Source organism: Belonocnema kinseyi, chromosome 7, assembly GCF_010883055.1.
Source record: "Belonocnema kinseyi isolate 2016_QV_RU_SX_M_011 chromosome 7, B_treatae_v1, whole genome shotgun sequence".
Taxonomy (NCBI): domain Eukaryota; kingdom Metazoa; phylum Arthropoda; class Insecta; order Hymenoptera; family Cynipidae; genus Belonocnema; species Belonocnema kinseyi.
Window position 1 is genome coordinate 115,749,818 of NC_046663.1, and position 16,766 is coordinate 115,766,583.

The window sequence follows — 16,766 nt, forward strand, 5'->3', positions numbered from 1 at the left end:
CGCCAATTAGCACAAATGGTAAGTTCCGACAGTGCCTACAAGTGTGCCTACTGGCCGCTAAATGGCAATACCGGTTTCATATGTATACACCTGGTATACCTATCATATTAATAGACATAAAGTGTTTTGAAATTGGTTATATCTGTAGACGAAAGCATGAGAGTACGTGAATTTGACTCTTAAGTTTTACACTCCGCCCTGAGTACTTGCGTTATCTGGATTTCACTTAAAATTTGTTTTGAATAACATCAATCAGGTCATATTGCAGGGCTCGTCAGCTACGTATGAGCGAGACTCGTAAATTCTTTAATACCACAGTAAAAAAGAAGACCGTACGCCTGAGGGAAGAGCGAGAATTTGCAGCTCGCTTGAACCTAATTGCATGATGGAAAAGCAATCGACCTTTATAATTTAAAGTGTGCAGAAATTCTTTACATGTTCCTGATATCTAAGTTGTACTTGTAGAATATAATTTCTAGTACTAATTTAAAAACGGTAATTCAACATCTTTTAGGTGTAGTGTACATTTATACACCATCAGCATCATTTGATAGGTGTGGAGCTTATTAAGCCTTGCGATATTAATCTTGGTGGTTTACTGCTAAATGATTTTTAATTTAGTGTTGGAATTCTAATCGCCTGCTTGTAAATAAATCTTATTACCTTAGTAGAGGTTTTCAGTAGTAGCTCCGGCAAAAGTTTCGGATAGACATTCATTCCGAAACAATCCGAACTATTCTGAATCTTTATAAAATCTTTACCTGGTCCAATAATTCGAACAAACCCAAGTTTATTTTTTACCTTTCTAATCCGTCGATAAATCTAAAATTTCATCGGAATAAGAAGTATTGAACGTTTATTTCCGTTTGGTGTCGAATTCCTTCATGCGCTGATTGAGAGGAATTGAAATTCGGTCGGGATGAATCTGGGATTCATTCGGATTGGACATCGGCTTCAGAAGTATTGAGAGTTTTTCAAGATTACTGTTGAATTCATTCTTATTGAACTTTAAGAGGACGTATAAATTGGACGCAAGGACTGAAAAATAATCAAATATGGGTTCGAATTGACTCGGACGGACATAGGGTTTGGTGAACGGATTGATTTTGATTAAGCTTGGTAATAGTGTACGGATTGATGATTAAAAGATTGCTTTCTAAATTTCATTGATTAACAGAGAAAATCTTTACTGATTTCAATCAGTTACCATTTTCTAGCTATTTTAATCATTGAGATTGCTTTGTGAATCAGTGAAAATTCTTAAATATTTGATTTAATGACCCATATCACTGATTCGTATTTAGATAGTCAGGGTAAGCTAGTCTAAACTACTTGGGATTCCTTTGATTTTGCTGAAGATATAGCAACCCTCTTTGCAAAGAGCAAGCGTTGCGGGAGACCACATTTGCATTCGCATTCATGTGAATAGTAAGTGCACCACTCGCCACGCGCTTAGGAGTAACAGACATTCTTGGAATGGCTTTGGCAAGTACCGCCATTGATAACTACACTATCCACCAAATGTACGCATTATTACAGAATATTTCGCATATATACAATGCGTTAACAGGATGAATTGAATTCTAAATTGCACAGCAGGCGTCTTTAAGAAACTCTGTCACTTTCTCCACATCTGCTGTTGGAACGTGTGGATGGCACACTGAAAGAATGACTAGATAAAAGAGGCATTAGTCTCTGCGAGGGATAGCTATGATCAAAAGAGTTCTAGTGCCTTCGTTACAAACTGTTCTACAACATTATTCTAGACATAGTTTTAATAAAGAAAATAACCTGGAAAATTCATGGTTAGAGAAAATATGACCACCATAATCAACATTATAATTTACAGAACGCATTTGGTAACTAATCACGGGTGACGTTTTTAAAAATGTTGTTAATTCGTATGTTTTTCTGCGGTGTTAATAATGAGAGTTTTATACATCGAATCTATGTTGATCAAAATGAGATTCTTATCTCAAAGCGGGGTGCGATAGACCCTCGAGGTGATAATCGTCGTATCCTCGGGCTTTGTTGCTGAACACGGAAGATCATAAAAGTTGATATAACTTTCAGCGACATACATTCGTTGGTTTATGCGCTTTCATGAGTATGTACTTATTTTGGACCTGGAACCGGCGCCGCGCCGCGCCGAAATCCAATCTTGATCGAGTCATCATAAAAATGTTCCATGGCAGGTGCGGGTACAGCAATCGTACATAAAGATCGCGTAACCGTGACGACGAGGACGATATGACAATGATGGAAGACGCCTTCAAAGCTTTAAGGAACTTGTAACAAGATTCTTGAATGCTCTCGGGGGCAAAGAAATCCGTCGGAGTTTAAGACAGAACTGAGATTCCGGGGCAGGAACCCGCCTGCGTCTTTAGGTAGAAGGGTCTTCAGTTGCTCTGCCGTAATTTTTCTGTTTAGCGGTTAAAGAACTCGTTATCCCGTGAATAAACGGATACTGACATGAAACTTGTGATAGAATGCTGACTTTTTTTCGCTTGGATCGCATGGATGAAGTCTGATGATATCATATTTGAGTGCATAGGCACAACATTCTAACGCTGGCTGTAAGCCACTAAATGGAATTATGCTCACTTTTACGATTCAAACGGTAATGATCGCATTTTATTGCGGTTTGATGGGTTAACCAGCATGTCTGTTTCTCAGGCAAGGTTTCCGTTACTTAATTGAATCCCATTCTTCAGATCAAAAGCGCACGTTTCAGTTTTGCCGCAAATGTTTTTCGTCTTACAATGTACGATGATTTAAACTGGTACTCTTCAATAAAAACGATATTTGCTGCGGAAAAACAACCATCTTTCGAACTTTATAGTGTCGGTTGACAAAGTATGTGTGCTTTAATGATTTACAGAAGAAAAACTTTGAGATTAAGGCAACAAAATCGGTCGATGAAATTGAGCGGTAGACCTGGCAGTAAGATGGCTAGATCACTGAAAGAAAAAGGAGAGGAGGAAAAATAATAAAAATAAGGAAAGGATAGTAGACACTGCGAGCCTGCAACTACTTTGTCTGCATGTACACGTTGAATCATCCGGTCGAGTTCCTTTCACGATGCCGATGTTAGCCATTCCCGCATCAAGGCCTGTGGTCTTCTCCAAGCAAGCATAATGACTTAATCCCCAATCCACCTTGCCCCCACCTTCATCCTCCGAGACGAAGAGGTGCCTCTTTCTCTCATTCTACAGAGCTTGCGTCTCTTTTCTTCTCTCTGCACTTTTTTCGACTTGTAATCGTCTCGCGGGCATGCTTTTCATCCTCCTCTTCCAAAGATTATATGCCCGTCTACGTTCGTCTCAAAAGCCGGGGACCCTCAAGACATTCGCGGTTTCTCTTGTGACCGCTTGCCAGCCTTTAGCGTGCCTCATCCTTCTTTATTGTCTTTGCCTCTAGAATCAGCCCTTCTCGTCCCCGTATTCCAAAGATTGGCGCTAACTCGTTCGCGTGACGCTTTGCGGTTTGTAATGTCAGACGACCCTGGTCTGTGATTATATGTCTTATAATGTCGGTTCGACAAGCTTGAGATGACGATGGGATGTGGATGGTTTTAAACGACACGGGCCGTACAATTCAAGATGCGTAAAAGCGGTGGCTGGGCCAGTTCTGGTAGTTCATATACTTGATGGATGCGGGACAACCGACAATTCAATATGCACACTATACAGAAAAGGTTCAGCTTATTATGATACTTTGATATCATAATAAGCTGAACCTTTTCTGTGTAGTGTGCATATTGAAAAAGGACTGTGATGACAGGACAACTGAAAGGACCGCATAATATTACGTCAAATAATTATCAGCTTCCAGATAAATAATTTTATTATCTAATTGAGGGATCTATTTTGTAATCTGAGAACTGAGATTTACATTATATGAAGAAAAATTTAATCACCTATTGCTATCAAGTTAAAATTTTTGACTTGCAACATTACTTGTTGGTGTTTTTAGTGCAAATGTAATCGTGTATCATGGTAATATCTCGCAGGTGGTTAATAAAACAGTTGCAGCAAAAGGACTGTGATGACAGGACAGCTGAAAGGACCGCATAATATTACGTCAAATAATTATCAGCTTCCAGATAAATAATTTTATTATCTAATTGAAGGATCTATTTTGTAATCTGAGAACTGAGATTTAAATTATATGAAGAAAAATTTAATCACCTATTGCTATCAAGTTAAAATTTTCGACTTGCAACATAACTTGTTGGTGTTTTCAGTGCAAATGTAATCGTGTATCATGGTAATATCTCGCAGGTGGTTAATAAAACAGTTGCAGCAGGATTACTGACCCCCTATCTATGCAAGTCTTGTAAAAATGTTATCGGTCGCATTCAATTACTATCTGCTCCATTGTTTCTGGGAGACGTAACGACTTGATCGAGAGGAGACCAGGCGAACAAGATTAAGAGAAAGTACCCGGAAAGCTCGGTCTACGTATGACTACTAAGCCGAAAAATTCATTGAGGAACCAGCACAAGAAGACTCAAGTTATGAAATACCATCGAAAGCGGATGATCCGCAGTTTAATATCCTTCTTTTGGTATCTGAAGAATTCGATGCTCAAAACCACAATGGGCATTTAATTAAGCGTTCAATATCATGGCGTCATGCCTCGGTCGATGTATGCTGGTAGCAGCAACGAAATAGTCGACACGAAAATGAAGAGCCCGACCATCCACGGTTGACGTTGACAGTGGAACCTTCCATGGTGACTCGGCGATCCTCAGACGAGAATGCGGTTATGAACCGGTCCACGTACCATCACGACAATCCATTCATATGCGGCATTGTCCTCCCTTGTAAGAGCAAAAGTTGATAATTCAAAACTAACTTTAATGAGCTTTTTCAACTTGTTTTAGAGCTAAGACTCCAGCATAAAAAAAAAAACTGTAACTAAAGAAAAATGCATTTGCTATTACTGTAAGTAACTAACGTTAACCGGTTTCCTTTTCTACGTAAAGATTCTTGCGTGCAAAGGTCAATCCAAATATCGTTGATTCGCCTCCCCCCCCCCCTTGAATGAATCCATTCGTAGGTGGAATAACTAGCCCTTAACGAGTTGAGAGTTTTTTTAACAACTATGGTGGTTGTTTCGCAGTTACAGGTCGACTTATCTGAAAGGCATTACTGCTTAAAAAAAGGGTCCTACTCTTATCACTGTCAGCCGAAGTATCAAACAATAATAATCTTTTGCGTGTGCCTAAACTCGCACGTTTTAATGTGTTTGAGTAACTGATGCCCTCCAGTAGAACTTAGCTTAACTAGCTCTTGTTCTTTACGAACGTCTTCTTACTCCAACGACTGCGTAAATTCAACGGTATACCACTCACCTATAAATTGATATAATGTTCTCGCCAATCTTCAAATGAGTCAGAGGATTTTCTGCTAAAAAATAATTAGTTTGTCGTCCTGTAATTGAAAGAATCACTGTGCATGAATAGTGCCGATTCAGTAGTTTGAATAACGTAAACTTTTCCACTGAAGGGTAATCAAGACTCGAGATGATTACGACGCTATACTGTTAGAAATGTTAGGAAAATTCCGACACATTTAAGGTACTAAAGTAACTGAAATTTACGGAATTATGTTGCTGAAAATGAAATCCCGAAACTTTTATAGTGAATTTACTAAATTTTTATTTAACTTCAGAAGCGGTTTCTGAAAATTTCGCACATTTTTCTAAAATTCCTAAATGGTAACAGAAATATAATTTATTGTGGCATAAGGAAATGCGCAGGTACATGCGCACTTCTCGCTTCTCGAGCGCGTGCGGCTAGCAGACGAAGCATGAAGGTTCAGTATTGGTGGTAATCGTCGTGTTGGAAAGATGTTGTTATGACTTTTTACGTAAGGGGGGCATTTTATTCTTGTACAACATTTTCCGGAACATCACACGCTGAATAAACCTGGTGAGTAAAAACGGACCTGGCTAACAACAATTTTTTTTCAAGTCAGAGAATTTTATTGGTTAGGGAAACTATAAAGTGAAATAAATTAGTTTAAAAATGTTACAAGTTTACAATTTTGCGCTTTGAATATTAATATGGTCAAGGAAAATGATAAATTGGTCAGTGAAAAATTAGAGAAAATTACAAATAAAGTTTTGCGGTAACCGCATGGTATAATATTCTTGTTAGTGATTTGTTTGTCTTGTATTTATATTTATTTGTTTGCAGTGGCTTTTTCCACAATATTATCTTTTTATTTATAAATTTTATTACTTGTTTGAAAATACATCAATTTTGTTGAAGACATCCTTTTTGGTTGAAAATTGAATTTTTGTGTTAAAAATTCAACTACTATCGGGGAGAAAATTCGAGTCCTCTGGCTTTGACGTTGAATAAGTATGTGAAGAAAAAATGATAGGTTAATGAAAGAGGTATCATTTTAAAGGTGAAAATGTTGTACGTTAATGAGCCGAAAAGTAATATTCCAAAAAATTATTTGCAAAATGTAAATAATTGTTCGTTTTTTGTGATTAAATATGCGGCCGCACTATCTTCAGTCCTAATGAAGATAATGAAGTGATTTAAATTGGAGGTAGTTAGCTGAAATATCTATAATAATTTCCAATTTGAAGGAAGTATGTGGTTCTTGTTGTCTTTGTGCAAATTGCGATATTTGAAGCCAGTTTTTTATATAGGAAAGCAAGTGCGAGAGCCCTGCGTGGTGCCGTTTTTTCAGGGGATCGAACTCGGTTTTCCTCAGCCCGACCTACCCAACTTGTGCCTCTGAGCCTCACTCTGGCTTTTAAAGTTTAAACCCTTTTCCTGTGGTGAGGAAAACCGAGGACGATCCCCTGAAAAAACAACACGACGCTGGGCTCTTGCACCTGCCTTCCTATATAAAAAATGACTTCAAATATCGCAATTTGTACGAAGACAACAAGAAGCACATACTTCCTTCAAATTGTAAATTATTACAGATATTTCAACTAACTACCTCCAATTTAAATCACTTCATTATCTTCATTAGGACTAAAGATAGTGCGGTCGCATATTTATTCACAAAAAACGAACAATTATTTATATTTTGCAAATTTTTCGACAGCAATCTGTTCGGAAATGTTTAATGTACCACCATGTATATTTTCAGATTCTTCCTATTATTTTTTCAACAAGAAACTATGCTTCAAACTTCACTGTTTTTAAAAGCTATCAAATTTTCTTACTTTTCATCAGATTTTCAAATCTGTAAGCTACAAATAATTTTTTGGAATATTACTTTTCGGCTTATTAACGTACAACATTTGCACCTTTAAAATGATATCTCATTCATTAACCTACCATTTTTTCTTCACATACTTATTAAACGTCAAAGCCAGAGCACTCGAATTTTCTCGCCGATAGTAGTTTCATAGAAAATTAACTTATTTTTAAAATCTCATATTTCTTATATTTATTTTAGAAGAATATGCATCTTTCTTCGAAAAAAATTCAACGGTTTGGTTTAAAATTCAAGAATTTTGTATTGAAGTCTTTTTTCTTTTTCGTTATAAATTCAACTGACCTATTAAAAATTCATATTTTTGGGTAGAAAATGTAACTATTCTCATAGACAATTTTTTTCTCATTTAAAACTCATATTTTTATGCCGAAAAGTGAAACTGCAATCTTTTTTTGATAAAAACCCAACTATTTTTTTTTATTATTTGTCTTTGACTTAAGAATCCATTTATTTTAGTAGACATGACAACTTTCTTGGATAAAAATGCAACTTCTTGTCGTAATCTTATTTTTTGATGTTAAAATATCAAAATAAAGTCTTACGGATGAAAATTCAATTTTTTTTTAATTTGTATTTTTGATTTAAAAATTCATCCGTTTTAGTAGAAATTTCATCTTTCTTAGATAAAAATCTACTGTTTGCTTGAAAGTTAATCTTTTCTCTGTTTGAGAATACAACAGTTTTTGTTGAAAACTTTGGTTGAACCACTTTCTTAAGAAATAATTTTTTATGCAGTGTTCGTATTTTAGTTTAAAATCAATTTCTTTCGTTGAAGGTTTAGTTATTTCACTACAAATTAATCTTTTTGCTTAAAATTCATATTTTCTGGTTGAAAATTCAATTTTTTGCAAAATAATGACACACGAATATTATTTATAATAAATAAAATAACATTTTCTATAAATTTTGTGAGTTAACTTCTCTCAACATTTATTGGATAGAGATATTATTGTTTGGTTCATTAATTTTAATATAAATTTGTAGTATATAGTTGTCTTAAAAATATAAATTTGAGTAAGACTATATACGAACGAAGTTTATATGTAAATAATTATGTTATATAATATACTCAATATATTTAATGTCAAAAAAAATTCTTACCATAAAAGATGGGCTTCGATTATATATTTAATACAATGACTGTACATAGATCATAGATACATAAGAAGTGGTTAGTCTTAACTTAGTTATATTTTCTTTCTATTTATATTTTTAAGACAAATATAGACTTCATGTTTTATATTAAAGTAATAAAACAAAATAAATTATTTAACCTCTAGAAATTTTCAGTTACAGTAACTGAAAATTCCTAAACTGCAACATAATTTTGTGATACGTGTGACTGGAGTTTCATGCAGTTACCGTTGCTGAAATTTCTGTTACAGTTTCGGAAAATTTAGAAACGGTTTCTGCATAAAGCTTTAGTGACGCGATTCCGATCGCTCGTTGCAAATCCGAGTAAGTCATTTTATTCTGTATCGTAGCTTTGAACCGTTGTTATTGATTTCTTCGCAGTCATTTTATACATCGGCGAATCAGTATTCTGTAGAGTGAAGTTAATTCCGTCGAATTGGTCGTTGACCGCTGCACTGACTCGAATTGACTCGAGTTGCTCATTGAATTAACTCGAAGAGAAATAGCTCGTGGGTTGTGAAGATAAGAGGGATTTGGTGGCTGGTAGCGATGCTGGCTTCATACTAATGGGGTGGGAAAGATGCACATTATTTCGCAGGATCTTTTCTGGAGACTGACTTGACAATGTCTTTCTTGTTAAAGAATTTGCAAATATTTTTTTCTGTCAGTTTCATTGTATTATCCGTATAACATTTCTGATTTACAACCACAATTAGAATTTAATTCTTAAATTAAAAACAGTAGCAACCAATAACATGTAGAAGATATTACTAATTTAAGATGATTACATCAGGCGGTTGTCACTCACAATAGCGAAAGTGTCTGAACATACTTCGAAAAATAATTTCACAGTCTTCTTTCTCCATAAAAACACATTTTCATGTAGAAACCAGTAGAAAACCAACTGGAAATGCATAAATAATTATTCTGACAATTATTTATGTATTTTTACTTGTTTTTATATTGTTTCCTACAATTTTTTAAAAGTTTTTCAGTCCATTATCTGAAAATTATCTGAGTGAGTATTATTGCGATTATCTGAACGGTCATCTATTATCTTATCTTATGGATATGAGTATACGCTAGATGGCTCCAACGTCGACTTTGTTGCCTCAGTTCATGTTACGATATAAAAAGTTGTTTTTTTTTGTAACACATGCACGGAATTTTTTATTTCTAATTGATTGTAAACAGTAGGCGAATCAACCCAACTGATAAATTACCATACTATTGTTTCCCAGTTCCACAATTTGCAGCACCGTGGAAAATATTCTTAAATAATGGAAAATAGGGATATCTGTGAGCCTAAGGCGAAAAAGAAACAACCCTTTTCAATAAAAGCGTTTAATATTCAGACAGGTTTTCTGAATTCGAGAAACCGAAAAACTGATTTAATTTTTAATCTAATTGCATTTTAAAAAGTATACAATTTAGAATGCTTACTTAAAATCCTTCACCGAGTCACTTTTTCTACTTTTGGTGCTTTTTATTTCCTAAAAAATAAGTTTCGATCCTTTTTCGTAATGTGGTTAAGTTTTACACAGTTTAAAAAAATATTTCAAAAAAGTTTTCAGATCCTTTTAGTGTTTACGGCCTACAATTAATAATTACAAATTTGGTATAATAAATCGAGCATACAAAATTATTTTATAAAATGCTTCATGCCTGTCCAGGAGTGGAGTAAATATAAAGAGTAAACAATCTTTTCTTTTAAAGAGCTTCTTCCAATAACGGTTTTTATCATAATGGTCGGCACTCTTGTATTTACAATTTTCTTTTAAATTCCGTATGTATCACTGTTGGACGTTTCTTCTAATAATATATTCCTGATGAGGCCTAGCGTCGCCAGACTAAAGATCGAAATCTAATAATTTTTTTTAGCTAACAGACGATAGTAGATCGAAAACCGTTACTACACGGAAATAATTAGTCGCTTCAAAATTCTTCAAATCTATGTACTAGTCTCCAACACGAGAAAAAGTCGAATCAAGTTTTGAAACTTTCTTGTTGAAGAATGTGATCAATAATAATCTCGAGAATATGAAACATTTAAAAGAATTTCAAAATTTTAATTCCCGAGGCTAAATAAACATGCTGAAGTCGAAAAGTTCGACTTGAGCATGTCTCAGTTTAGAGTCGGAGCCAGATTTCAATCTATGTCTTGGAGGCAAGTTTCTATGTTTTGAAGACATAAATTTATCTCTTGAGTCAAATTTTTATGACTCCAACACGAGCGGTTTATAATTTGGAGTGTATACTTGTCCTAACAAAAAGGGTTATTATGGCTGTAATAAAAGCTAATCTTTGTTAATGACAATCTTATATATTTTTGAAAAACATATTATTCGATCAACTTATTTACGGATTTTTATTGGTATTATACTTGTTTGACGATGATTCCGAAAATGTTGTATGTTTTTACGTATTTCTAACGGCTAAGGAGATCCTTCTCCTAAGAGTATTTGGGTGGGGAAGGAGGGGTGAAGATAGGAGGGGAGGGGCACAGCCGCAGTTTTTGAATAATCTCTTCTAATTTTTCACGCATATTGTTTGGGCTTCCGGACAGGTCGTAAGATTAATGTACAAATTTCACATCTGATTTGGAATTTGTGGATACTTAATTCGACAACTTAGATACAGTTTTTATAATCAAAATTGGAAAATACAGAAATACAGTTTACATGTTCTGTATTCAAGTTTTTATTTCTGGTTTACTTTCTCAGAGTTTCTTGCAGCAACTTTAGTTCAAATTTCACTATTGACTTCGCATTTTTCAAACCGAAATTCTAATATAAATTATTCAAATTTTTTGTTGGTTCTAATTCAGTATTTCCATGTTCAAACTTCATATAAAGAGAAAACGTGTAAGTAACATCGAATGCAATAAAAAATTTGACACACCCACACACGAGTGTATACCTGTCCTGAAAAAGGGTCATTCTGACTGTCATAAAAGCTAATCTTTGTTAATGATCAAATAATCTTGTATAATTGTATACTATATATATATATATCAATCAACTTATTTGCGGATTTTCATTTCTATCGTACGTATTTGATTATGATATCGAAAATGTTGTTTGTTTTTACGTATTTCTAACTGTTTAGGAGATCTTTCTATAAAGTTACAATTTGTATTTTTAAAGAAAATTTGTTAAGGGTTATACTCGTTCAGACCCACAGATTCTGAATTTTTAAATTAAAAATAACTAATTTAATAATTACGAATTTTTCATTCATCAATTTTAATCTCATTTATGAGCCGAAAAAGGTTCGTATTAAGGCAGGTTTACTTGAGACAAGTAAACGTCGTCTTAGCCAAGACAAGGCTGGAATTGAAATAAGTAAACGCCGTTTTACCTGTCGTGGCCATAAAAGTAAGACGAAGACTTATGTCTCGACTCAGTTTTGAGACGCAGCCAGACATCCATGCCTTGAGGACGAACTCAAGACAAAACCAAGTCTGACTCAAGTCGAAACATTTTTACTCGGATTGACTTTTTAAAAAATGCCGTCTCGAATGTCTAGTAGTGAAGTTTTATATTCTAAAAATGAAAATTCTTAACGTAACAGAGCATGGTTCACGAATTAGATCCGCTGTTTTTGGTTATGAAAGTAGCCATCATTAAAACAAGGGAACAGACAGCAAATGCGTATGTGCGGCATGGTGCGGAGTACAATTATTATCATCAGACGTTTCGCTGACGCCTCTGCACGATTAGGAAATGCGTCAACCTAACTTCAAATGTCAGGCTTGATCAACTTTTTATAAGTCATACCTTTGTTACATACAATATCATGTGCACCAAGGATGCGAACGTCTTTATATCCTTGCGTGTTTATAAAACTCACGCTCGAATAAAACGAATGTTTCACTCCTACCCGGGTAGAAATTACCTCTTTATGCATAAACTAAATATTGGCTCTTACAAGGCCGCAGCCAGATTTTCTAGCTGGAAGAATCTAGGCTTTCTCTCTTCTGGCCATCGACAGGTTATTGTCGTGTGCTACTTGACTTAAATTATTTATATACTCAGTTTTTAGCACTGTCTTTTTCAATTAAACTAGATAAAAAGCTTTATTCATTAAGATATATTTAAAAAATAATTTTTATCAATTAATTATTTTCTCGAGGGGAAGTTGTGAAGCCCTCGACAGGTAAAACAGGTAACGGGTAAGCTGTGAGTGCAAACAAGTACATTAATGTTCTTATGCTTATTTATACTTAAATTTAAAAAAGAAAAAATTAAAAGAATTGCCGAGATGCAAACTCTGAATGATTTGAATTTTTTTCGGAAAAAATTTAAAGCATTTGGTGCCTTAAAAATTTGAAAAGAATTTTTCTTAAAGATCGATTTAATTTAAAATCATATCAGTACGTTTAAAAATCATATATAACAAATCGAGGTTCAAAAGCCTTTTTTCCTAATTTTTAAAATATCGGATGCATCCCGTCAAACATTTATGATATCGCACTCAGCGTGGCATCGAAGCTACAGGGATTAGGCGTTCAACTGATAAAGGTGTTCGCACAAGAAAATACGTGTGCAGTATGCTGGAAACAGCTCATGCACGAGCTGGCCGTGCATGCACAAAGAGTACCAACCAATCATGCGCGATCTGTCGCGCTTCTGCGATGTGGGCAAAAGACGCAAAAGTTTTCGACGTAGCGAATTTGTTTCGAGTGCCGGACCGATAGGTGAATGGTATATAGCCAGCTCGCACTGCAGCAGCGCGATAGATCGCACGTGACTGGTTGGCGGTCTGTGTGTGTGCACGGACAGATCGTGCGTGAGGCGTTTCCAGCATAATGCACACGCATTTTCTTGTGCGAACACCTTAAGCGTGCGGTGCGTGCGTTCGATTCTCGGCGCTTGCAAGTATTTTAATAAACTGCGTTTGTCTTTAGTTATTAGTAATAAGTCTTCTTTAGCCAAATTTAAGAATCAGCTTAGTTTTAGAATAACGTGCGGAGTATAGTTAAGAATTTAATGTCAATAAAAATACTAGAAAGCGGAAGAGTGTTTGTCAGAGGCTGCAGAAAGACAATCTTTAGATTTAACTTTTGCAAAGAAAATGTATTTTACATTTGGATTAATATTTTCCTTCTTTGAATAAAAAATTTTTAGTAGTAGATTATGGCAATGTGCTAGTTAAACTTTTTTACTATTGCAACCATAGCATCACACTTCAGAATTTAAAGCATGATCAATTTTTACTAATTTATTCATATTTCTTTTGAATCAACAAAATAAGAAATAATAGCATATACATTTGACCGAGCGCGAAAAGACCGTTTGATGCTTCAAACCAATATTTCACTGATTCGGAAGTTTTTTTTCTCAGTGTGTGAGGGAATATCTAGATTCTATAAAGACCCTATTAATAGGCCTTCATTGGGTTGCCTACTGATGACCTCGCTAGCTGAGCGTGACGCTTTCGCTTGCGCCCTCGATAGATTGCCACTCTAGGCCAAATTTGATTGAATTCACAAGGTAGACCTTTTGAATATGGACTTGAAATTATATCTATATTTATAAATATTTAAGCATTAAAGTTATAATATCAATGAGCATAAGCTTTTTGTCACTGTGTTATTATTTACTATTACCTGACAATCAACGCTTTGGAATAAATTGCTGAATTTCAATATTGAAAAATCTCTCGATTCACAGCTCTCTGGTATAAAAGATTCCATAGTCACGAGAAGAGTCTTATTCAGCTTTTGGCCCTCACGCCAACGCGAAATTCCACACGAGATAAGATCTCTGCAAATGTACTGCAGATAGCAAAGTACGCTGCAGCCTGTCCATGAAAACATGTGTTCTTGATTACATCGAGAACAGATAAAATTCATATCTTTTTGCAGCTTGTTTATATATTAAATTGCATATGCCCTGCAATACTAATCCGAGACATTTATCCTCCAGCTGATGTGGAAATTTTGCACTGACTTTCTATTGCATTAAATTACTCACGGCACCGGCCCAGTACTGCAAATAATCCTAATGATAACTATATTCTTTAATGGTACACTAATAGCACATTATTGTCCAATGAATGGCGCGGTAATCAGGTCACTACTGGTACTGATCTGGTTCCAAGTAAAAATATTGTGAACAGTATTGGACCAGTACCGTTTACATGAAAGACTGCAGGCAGAGCAGAACATAGTTATCATTATAGGTTTGCCAGTACTGGGAGCTAGAACAATTTTCACTCAAGCATGATTGAATAAAACATTCAACTCTCGCTTCCAGTGCTCCCGTTTTCGGCCTTCCTACAACTGCCGGAGTACGCAATTTCTGAGGAGAGCAGGGCTAGAGCGGTTGCGACAATTGGCTTGGAAGGGCCACAGTGTGCGATTACTCAGCCAAATTTATTGCGCAATAGCATATTCGCATTGGAAACTATTCTGGTGGTCCTGACTGTTTACTTTTTGATCGCCTCGAATTCAGTCCAAGGCTATTTGAAGGCAACACCCGGACACTGGTATGATAGCCAGATTTTGGTGTAAAATAAAATGTTGATTAATTTTAGATTAAAATGATTGCAAATTTAGAATGAAAACAAATACGAATTTGTTTTATTTCTTTAATGTGAACTAATTCTATAGTCAATTGATCGTTCTTAATATTCAGAAATTCCAATCGAAGAATTTTCAATCAGGTCGGCTCTTTATGTAAAAACAGAACAACACATATACATCGGGTTTAAAATCATCGAATGAAATATCACCTGCTCGTAAGGTGCGATTGACAGATTCGTTAAAACAGACCATTATTTATTCGAGCTAATCTTTTGAAAGTCTAATGGAATAAGGTCGTCAAGATCAAGCGAGATCGTTCACAGTGATCGGAGTTTGCTCCAAGATCCATTCTTAATCGACCTCGCTGACGGAGTCGGGATCGTCCCACATCGGACACAAGAAACGGAGCCGTCTTTTTCCATCTAGGCGTACGACTCCTTGAAACAACGCTTTACGTCGCATCAAGATCGCACGCACATATTCGCACCATCGATGCATCCAACTTCAATCGGAATACAGAGAGCCGCATTTTTTTCGTTCAAAAAAGTTTCCAGCCTTTAGTTTTGTCCTGCTTTGCAATTATTTGTTTACATTGAAATAGGCTAAATTTCAAGGAGCACCTTGGGCAGAATTATTTTCATCATCATTATTTTGTTTATTTATTATATATTTACTCAAAGTATGAGAAAATTCCGATTTTTTACAAAATCATTATTTACTTTTTAAGATCGGTTTTCATATCATGAAAATTGTCTTAAGTCAATGCATGAGAACTCTCAGAATATAATTAATTGTATTATTGTATAGTATAATCATTATGTACGAAATAAATTACAAAATAGCCAAATATTGGAATTTTCGTTGAATTAAAATTATTCTGAAATTAAAATGCTTCAATTTGTTGTGAAAGTGATTGTTAGTCACCATTTTTATGAAAAAAAACAATAATCATAATGGTTATAAACAATTTATTGCAAAAATTTGGAATTTGTGCTTTTTTCTATTTCGGGTTTTCCTTTATCATCTGAATTGACGTAAATATTCCTAAAAATAATATATATTTGATTATAATTGCTAAAATACAACAATTGTTGATTTTGTAAATAAATTGAATAAGCAAATATAAAACGTCCTGGAAAATATTTTTTTTTGCAATAAAACTGCTTTATATTTTTTGAGAGAGATTTTCAGTAGTTCTATGTAAAATTTACAATAAACAATCATTACATTTAAAAAACATTGTAATTTTGACTAAAATAAGTTTTGTTTCTCTGTAAATACTTTATATTATTGTGAGAGTGATTGTCAGCAATCATTTCTATTAAACCTTACCAATTTTAATTGTTATAAACAATTTTTCTGGAAAATGTTCGAATCTGTGGTTTTTTCATTTCGGATTTTCCTTCGTCGTCTGAATTGCTGCAGATATTCTTGAAAATAACATAGTTTCAATTATATTTGTTAAAATACAAAAAGTGTTAATCTTGTAAACAAATTAAATAAATTAATCAAAAGCTTTGAAACTTTGGCCTGAAAAATAATTTCTTTCACTAAAATTGTTTTATGTTTTTTTGACGAAGATTTGCAGTCACTGTTTTCATAAAAAATTAACAATAAACAATTTTCATGATACATTTTTGTAGCGACATATTTAAATTAGCGATTTTCTTAATTTTGGATTCCTTCGAATCACTTTTTCTTTAGAAAAATCGGCTTTCGTCAATCTGAAGATTTTTCTAATCACATAGGGTACAGTCTGTCAAGTTAAAGCGTGGGTGGCTTTACTCGCAGTCGGTAAGGTGTATCGACATGATTTTGGTGTCAAAATATTAAGAAGAGCTCCCTCT

At 34.5% G+C, this 16,766-nt stretch overlaps 2 protein-coding genes across 4 annotated transcripts in view; one reads left to right on the top strand and one right to left on the bottom strand.

Annotated features, from left to right (window-relative positions):
* Positions 1–16,766, bottom strand: part of LOC117176322 — a 287,162-nt gene that overhangs the window by 129,913 nt on the left and 140,483 nt on the right. The window lies entirely within an intron of this gene.
* LOC117176324 overlaps positions 1–16,766 on the top strand; it is a 306,697-nt gene that overhangs the window by 4,375 nt on the left and 285,556 nt on the right. The window contains exon 1 of one of the 3 annotated variants that reach the window (XR_004467601.1): positions 5,848–5,938. The exons of 1 other annotated variant lie outside the window; for it this stretch is intronic. The gene's annotated coding sequence lies outside the window, so the exon portion shown is untranslated. Of the gene's footprint in view, positions 1–5,847; positions 5,939–16,766 lie in introns of those variants that run through there. One more of the 3 variants, XM_033366551.1, reaches the window with a different exon arrangement.